Raw genomic sequence first — 7,435 nt, 5'->3', positions numbered from 1 at the left:
GCCCAGCTTGATTGTGGGAAGCTGGGAAAGTGGCTGATAACTGACAGAGAGCAGAGCAAGTGGCACTGTTCCCTCTTGGACCCCTCCCCCACATACAGCACCACAACGAAGTGATGTGGGTTACCCAGCCCTGGTGAACACCTAAGGCTCTGCCCCTTATTATGTAACAGGCATGCTGAGACATAAAGAAATGGCCCAAATGAAAGAACAAATCAAAGCTCCAAGAAAAATACAACTTATAAGCAATGAAGAGATAGCCAACCTATCACATGCACAGTTCAAAACACTGGTAACCAAGATGCTTTAGGAACTCACTGGGTACTTTAACAGCATAAAAAAGACCCATGCAGCAATGAAGGTTGCATTATGTGAAATAAAAAAAAAATCTACAGGGAACCAACAGTGATGGGAAGGAAATCGGGACTTAAATCAATAGTTTGGACCAGAAGGAAAAAAGAAATATTCAACCAGAACAGAATGCAGAAACAAGAATTCAAAAAAAATGCGGAGAGGCTTAGGAACCTTCAGGACATCTTTACACGTTCCAACATCCGAATCATAGGGGGTGCCAAAAGGAGAAGAGGAAGACCAAGAACTTGAAAACTTATTTGAAAAAATAATGAAGGAAAACTCCCCCAATTTGGTAAAAAAAAAAAATACACTTCCATGAAGTCCAGGAAGATCAGAGAGTCCCAAAGAAGTTGGACCCCAAAAGGAACACACCAAGGCACATCATAATTACATTAGCCAAGATTAAAGATAAGAAGAGAATCTTAAAAGCAGCAAGAAAAAAGGAGAGTGTTACCAACAAAGATTCCTCCCATCAGACTGTCAGTTGATTTCTCAAAAGAAACCTTGCAGGCAAGAAGGGGCTGGAAAGAAGTATTCCAAGCCATGAAAAGCAAGGACCTACATCCAAGATTGCTCTATCCAGCAAAGCTTTCATTTAGTAATGGATGGACAGATAAGGTGCTTCCCAGATAAGGTCAGGTTAAAGGAGCTCATCATCACCAAGCCCTTATTATATGAAATGTTAAAGGGACTTATCTAAGAAAAATGTGATAGAAAATATAAACAATAAAATGGGAACAAACACAACTATCAACAAATGAACCTAAATGAGAAGAAAAACAACTAGAACAGGAACAGAATCAGAGAAATGGATATCACATGGAGGGATTTCAGTGGGGAGGAGGAAGGGAGGAATAGGGAGAAAAATGTACAGGGAAGAAGAAGCATAATTAGTAGGCATAAAATAGATGGGGAGAGATAAAAATGGTACAGGAAACACTCAAAGAACTTCTATGTACAACCCATGGATATGAACTAAGGAGGAGGAATGCTGGAGGGTGGGAGGTGCAGGGCGGAGGGAGGATACAGAGGGAAAAATGAGAAAACTGTTATAGCATAATCAGTAAAAAATACTTAAAATATAAATAAATTAATAATTCTGTCTGCAAGGAAAAAAATTTAAAGTTATTTACTGGGAGCTTCAGAAATGTGTTGAAATGTGGCAATATCTATCAGAATTATGACTACAAATTCAATCCTGCCATGTTACTGTATCATAGAAGCAAAATATTTAAAAAAATGGTTATCATTAGGGACTTGTTAAAGTGTACAATGTCCATGGAATGAAAAGTTATATAGATGTAAAAATGAATGAGAAAGTTTATTATATACTGGTTTAAAATCTCTAAAATACTTTAAGTGAGAATGATGCAACCATGGCTGGGTGGCCCAGTCAGTTGGAGCATTGTCCCATATACCAAAAAGTTGCAGGTTCAATCCCCGGTCAGGGTACATATGGGAGGCAACTGATCATTTCTCTCTCACGTTGGTATTTCTGTCTCTGGATTTAAAAAAATGCATGAGTGAATACAGTATGAAGGGTGTGAGTGAAAACAAAACTATACATTATGTGTATGTGCTTATTTATACATAAAATATCTCTAAGAGAGCTCAGAAGAAACTGAGATTTATTCTAAGAAGGACTCTGATCACTGAGGAGCATGGGTGGGGAAAAGACTTTAATGTTATCCCTTCTGTTACTTTAGAGTTTTTAATATTTTTATATCTACAAAATTTTAAGTTAATGATAAAAATAAAAAAAATTTAAATTAGAAAATTTGAACAATGTATTCTTATTCTATAGCAAAGCAGAAGGAAGAAACACATTTTTTGGGGGGTGTGTGAATGAATTTTTCCGAATGCCCATGCAGCTTGACCATTTAGCTAAAAGAGTTTTCATCCTCATCTCCATGTGGATCTTCATTACCTTATGTCACATGGGTGAATCTCAATTCCTGCTGATCACCCAGAGAAAGTAACTGTATCACGTGGTCAATAGAGAATAGTTTGGCCCTTGATGCAGCTGTTCTCACTGGCTGCCCTCTGATGGGTTCTCTTTCAGGTCTTTTCAGTTCCAAGTATCTGTATCTCCTGGCTTTTAGGGTTCTCACCTGCATGTCGTACTGGGCCATGAGGACAGACAAGCTGCTGAGGTGGGTGCACAGGCAGGTGGTTCTGGTGTTTCTGGTGTTCACCATCCTGCAGCCTTTGGTGGCCCAGCGACCACATCCATCTGACCATGATCCCAGAAGACATGTAACACCTCCTTCCTGGGTCCAGGGATCATTGGCTGTAGGAATAGGGCACAGGTGTGAGCTGGTTTATGGTTCCTATGCTCAGAGATGCTGACTCAAAGATGACCCTGGAAAGGCTGACTTTCCTGGGGAGATGATGCACCTGTGGGGGAGGCCACTTGAATCCCTAGCCTGAGCTGAGAAGCAGGACTGTGTCCAGGATTCAGGCTCCTCCTACACCTGCAGCTCAGTCCCACCAGGACTCACATGGTGGGAGAAGATGGAAGTGACTGGGAAGCTGAGGTCCTGGGTGTCTTTGTTGCTCAGAAAGGCGGAGTTGAAATCTGAGACCAGGACGGGGGTGGGGGAACCCCCTGCAGCAACCCTTTGTGTGTCTCCAGGACCAGAGAGGCCTCAACCAGCAGCTTGCCCATTCCTGGAGTAGAGATAAGGCCCGCCACAGAAGGACCTGCAGAATGAGGCCAAGACTGACATTTTAGGGTGCCCACCAGGTGACTTCCACTCATATGAACTCTCCCTGGTGGGCTTATGAACCCTACATTTTATTTTTTAATGTTTAATAATTCTGTGTCCCATGCTGGCTGTCTTGCCCCATGGCAAGGTCTCAGTGGCCTTCCCTTCCCCATCTCAGTCATTACCCAAGTCACTGGATTTCTGTACCACATCCCAGTCCAACTTCATCTTTGCCTGGCTCTGTCTCAAGGTGATGGCTCCCACTTCTTGCTCCTCCTGCACCACCGTAGACAGTTCTGTAAGTAGTGGCGATGGCATGAGAGATGGAAGAAGTCAGGTTACTTCTTGCAAGTAAGAAGAAGGACTGGCTTTTTCTTTTCTTTTTTTTTAAAGTGGTATATAAGGGTTTTTTAAAAATTTAATTCTTGTTCAAATACAGTTTTCTGTCTTGTATTCCCGGGACTGGCTTTTTCAGTGTGTTGGTAAATGACATGAAATTTAAGTAATAAAAGAAGAGTAGTATGGCTGGTATAAGACTGTTATTTTAGCATTTTTACAAGCTTAAAACCAGTGTCTCCAAAAATTGCACTTATTTAGAAAACACGCTACTAAAACTGTGTAATGCATCTTAAAAAAGGAAGAAAATGCTCTCAAACAAGATAAGATTTCTGTTGCAATGACAAATTCTAACTCTAGTTCAAAGATTTAAAAAATTTAAATGCATATAACATTATTCTTAAATTTGATGTACGTATTTGCAACTCAAAGTCTGACAAAGGTCTAGTACCCAGGATATACAGGAGTGGGCAAAAGTAGATTAGTAATAATAATAATAAATAAAATAATTAATATATAATAATACAAGAATAAACTTTGTTTTATGTACTCACTACTGTAAACTTACTTTTGCCTACCCTGAATAGAGTTCTTACAACTCAGTAATAAGACAAATAATCCACTTTAAAACTAGGTAAAAGATTGAATAAACAATTATCCAAAGAAGATATAGAAAGATATTTAACATCATTAGTTATTAGGTAAATAAAATTAAAACCCCATTGAGATGTCACTTCATACTTAGTAGAATAGCTACAATCAAAAGCTCAAAAAATAGCAAATGTTGGCAAAATGTGCCAAAATTGAAACCCTCATACACTACTGGTGGGAATATAAATGGTGCAGCTACTTCGGAAAACAGTAGCAATTCTTAAAATGATAAATATAGAGTTGCCATATGCCTCAACAATTCCACTCCTAGTTATGTAACCAAACGAAATGAAAACACACATCCACTCAAATACTTGTTCATGAATGCTAATTCATAAGTGCCAAAAAGCAGAAACAACCCAAATGTTCATAAAATGGCTAAATAAAATGTGTATAACCACATAATAGCATACTATGCATTGATAAAAAGAAATGAAGTATTGATATGTGCTACAACATGAGTGAACTTCAAAAACATCATGCTGAGTGAAAGAAGCCAATTGCATGAAACCACATATTATATATAATCCCATTTATATGAGATGGCCAGAGTAGATAAATCTGTGGAGATAGGAAGCTGATTAGTGGTTGCCACGGAATCAGGGTTCCAGGAATGGGAGTATCTGCTAGTGGGTACAGGATTTCTGTTTGAAGTGATGAAAATGTTTCATAATTGTTTCGTGGTGATGGTGCACAACTTTGTGAGTATGTTAAAACCATTGACTTTATTGTTAATAAACAATAAACCCACTTTAAGGGGTGTGTTTGTGGTGTGTAAATTGTAGCCTAAAAACATTCTTAAAAAAACACCTGATCAAGGTTAAGTGTGTTTGATAACTGCCACCTACATATGGTGAAGTTTTAAAAAAGTCTGGAAATGCTTTCTTTGAAATACAAATGGAACCATTAATAAAATGATTGCAATGACCAAGATTGTTTGAAGATGAAAGAGTCAGAGGGAAATATTTGTGACCAGTGTTTAATCCTCTCTTGCCATCTTCCGGGGCAGTATAGGTGTTGAAAGAGCTGAGAAAATTATACAAAAATGACATGTTTCCACAATAAAATCATTGATGTAATGTTATTCAAGATTGTACTTAAAGCAGATAAAATATTATGTAATTTTCAACATTTCAAGATTAATTGCATTTTCTTCATTTGCAAGCAGTGTTTATGTTTTTAATTATTGTTCAAGTACAGTTGTATCCATTTCACCCCACCACAACCCCCACCCCACCCATCCCTACCTCCCACCCCTAAATTTACCCTCTTTGGCTTTGCCCATGTGTCCTTTATACATGTTTCTTGATATACCTTCCCCCATTTTTCCCCATTTTCCCTCTTTCCCCTCTCCTCTGGTTCCTGTAATTTTGTTCTTTATTTTAATGTTTCTGGTTATATTTTGCTTACTTGTTTGTTTTGTTGATTAGGTTCCACTCGAAGGTGAGATCATATGGTATTTGTATTTCACTGCCTTGCTTATTTCACTTAGCATAATGCTCCCTGGTTCCCTCCATGCTGTCATGAAGAGTAGGAGTTCCTTCTTTCTTTCTGCTGTGTAGTATTCCACTGTGTAAATGTACCATAGTTTTTTGATCCACTTATTTACTGGTGGGAATTCAGGTTGCTTCCAGCACTTGGCTATTGCAAATTGTGCTGCTATGAATATTAGGATGCATAGGTTCTTTTGGATTGGTGTTTCAGGGCTCCTAGGGTATAATCCCAGCAGTGGCACTGCCGGGTCAAAAGGCAGTTCCACTTTTAGTTTCCTGAGAAAATTCCATACTGTTCTCCACATTGGCTGCACCAGTCTGCATTTCCACCAACAGTGGACTAGGGCTTCATTTTCTCCACAACCTCACCAGCACTTGTTCATTGGTTTGTTTATGGTGACCATTCTGACTGGTGTGAAGTGGTATCTCACTGTGGTTTTAATTTTCATCTCTCTGATGGCTAGTGATGCTGAGCATCCTTTCATATGTCTCTGGCCCTCTGTATGTCCTCTCTTTGGGGAAGTGTCTATTTTCAAACACCTTATTTTTATTAATATAATTACAGGTATTTTGTTATAATTATTTAAGTAATATAGTGATATACTGATCATTGATGTTTGCTTGTATTTAGTTTTGCTTCTCATTTTTTTTAATTTAAGTTTTGTGCTTGAAACAAATGAAGAAATTAGTTTCAAAGGGCTTTATTCTCTTACATGAGTAATATTTTTATTTTAAGTAAAACCCCGAGAGGTGAGTGTGGTCACTTTGTTCCAATGGAGCAATATCTAGGGAGAAGGAGGAATTAGATGGTGAACAGGTGAGGCAGGAATCTGAGGTAGACCCAGGTGCTTACCTTTGCCTGCAGGAGCATGCAGAGTCAATGGCCCATTGGATAGATCCTTGCTCAGCCCTCTCAGAACAACCTCCAGGCCACTGAGCAGGTTAGTGGCTACACAGCGCTGCTCTGAGTGGGGAAGGGTCTCCAGGTCCCCAGGGGTCTCCAGCAGCTCACCCACATCCTGCACGAGGTTCTGGAGCAATGGGGACACAAGACAGTAGGCAACATACCAAAGGGGCTTCATGAAGACCCTGATTATTTAGCCCCAAAGAACATACCCTAGAAACCATCTATTTGGAGAATAACAGTGGGACTGAATTAGATTCCTCTGATGGCCTTTACTGCTTAGATCATAGCCACACAGAGGTCAAGTGGGGTCAGGAATTCCAAGGATGACATAAACCCAAAGTCCAAAGCCAGCAACAGGGAAAGAACCATAAGTTAGTGCACCTGGGTGTTTTTAAAAGTGCTTCTAGATACCTGAGTGCCCCAGCCTTCTCCCCACTATGGGTGAGAGGCCAGTTGCAGTGTCTACTATATGGGCATTTGGCTGCACTGCTACTAAAGCAATCTGGGTCTCTATGGGATTTCCATATCTTGCCTCTTTCTTGGTTCTGACTTTACCTGGATGGTGTTCTCAGCCAAGGCTGGCTTGAAGTCTTGAGATAAGTGCTCAATTTTGTCAAAGAAGTGGGCGAGGCTCTGGGGAGACTGAATGAACATGGGGATTGGTCAGAGTTCCTGAAGAGGAAACTTGAGGAGAGGACAGAGACACAGGATGGTGTTGACAAGGATCTCTCCTTCCTGGTCTTCTGCTGAGTCTTCACTCACCTGACTCTTGACTCCAGAAGGTGGTGTCCAAGAGGAAAAGGGGGCTTCTGCAAGGAAAAGAAGCAGGATCACCATTGGTATGTGTGTGCATGTGCATCTTGTGGGCATGCACATGTGTGCATACATGCACAAATGCTGTTTAAATGCATGTATGTGTGTGCACACACATGTCCGTGTGTGTGTGTCAGGACCATAAACCTTCACAGACAGTGGTGTTTAGACCATTC

General features: G+C 40.0%; 1 pseudogene; it reads right to left on the bottom strand.

The window, feature by feature from the left end:
- Positions 1-2,384: 2,384 nt before the first annotated feature.
- LOC118997216 (adhesion G protein-coupled receptor E2-like) lies at positions 2,385-7,431 on the bottom strand (annotated as a pseudogene).
- Positions 7,432-7,435: the final 4 nt, after the last annotated feature.

Source organism: Sturnira hondurensis, unplaced genomic scaffold (assembly GCF_014824575.4).
Source record: "Sturnira hondurensis isolate 20B ecotype Veracruz unplaced genomic scaffold, ASM1482457v3 Scaffold0012724, whole genome shotgun sequence".
Classification (NCBI taxonomy): domain Eukaryota; kingdom Metazoa; phylum Chordata; class Mammalia; order Chiroptera; family Phyllostomidae; genus Sturnira; species Sturnira hondurensis.
This window is presented reverse-complemented; position numbering and strand designations above follow the sequence as displayed.